The sequence below is a fragment of the Diceros bicornis genome, chromosome 10, assembly GCF_020826845.1.
Source record: "Diceros bicornis minor isolate mBicDic1 chromosome 10, mDicBic1.mat.cur, whole genome shotgun sequence".
NCBI lineage: Eukaryota > Metazoa > Chordata > Mammalia > Perissodactyla > Rhinocerotidae > Diceros > Diceros bicornis.
The window spans coordinates 51,062,467-51,063,304 of record NC_080749.1 but is presented as its reverse complement, the minus strand read 5'-3'; the positions used below and the strand labels follow the sequence as shown (position 1 = coordinate 51,063,304).

At 42.7% G+C, this 838-nt stretch overlaps 1 pseudogene; it reads right to left on the bottom strand.

Annotated features, from left to right (window-relative positions):
- Positions 1–228: 228 nt before the first annotated feature.
- On the bottom strand, positions 229–417 carry LOC131410515 (large ribosomal subunit protein eL39-like; annotated as a pseudogene).
- Between the last annotated feature and the right edge of the window lie 421 nt (positions 418–838).

The window sequence follows — 838 nt, the reverse complement described above, 5'->3', positions numbered from 1 at the left end:
GAAATTACTAAACCTTTGTCATATCGAAGTTCTTTTTTTTGAAACAAAAGTTCTCACATAGTTATTACTGAACCAACCTACTAGTTCAGAAGCATAGAAACAAAGAGTAAAATCAATTCCTGAATAAAACACATCCAACTGTCCAGATGGTGATGTTTTCAGAGTGATACGGTAAGATACAAGTGATCTTGATACAGCATAAATATGTGTGCCAGCTCATCTGCGATAAATTATAGACCCAGCTTGGTTCTTCTCCAATGTCTCCGCTTGGAGTTGTACCTGATTTGATTACCAGTTTTCGTTCAAATCCATCGGGAAATGGGACGATTCTGCTTTTGTTTCCAGGAATCACTTGATCCTAAAAGACTTGTGAGAAGACATGGCGAGGAACAGAGGCAACTGCACACATCGTGATCGCGGAGAAAGAAAGATCATATCGAAGTTCTAAAGGACAGAATTGGAAATGAGAAGAGAAGATTGGTTAGAAGATGTCTTTGAAGAGAGCTCTGTTGTGAGCTCTCTCTGTCTCCTTTCCTCTCATGTCAAGCCTGGTGAAAAGAGATCCTCAGAAATCTTGATACGTGACTCATGCAGTTGCAGGACGGAGGGTGGCAGTGTGGACTGATGTCTGACTTTCCACTGAAAAATATGAAAGGCAGGAATGTGGACTACCCAGTTGATCCAAGGAGGGAGCAAATGATGTGTGCGTGTTTCCTCCATCAGATGTGGTCCTTGGGAGAAAGAACAGGCCTGGGGCTCTGTTAAATCTTGTCCAAGCCTGGACTGAGTGAGAATGGACTGTGGAATGTTGAGGTGGATCACCCAGGCAGAGGAAAAT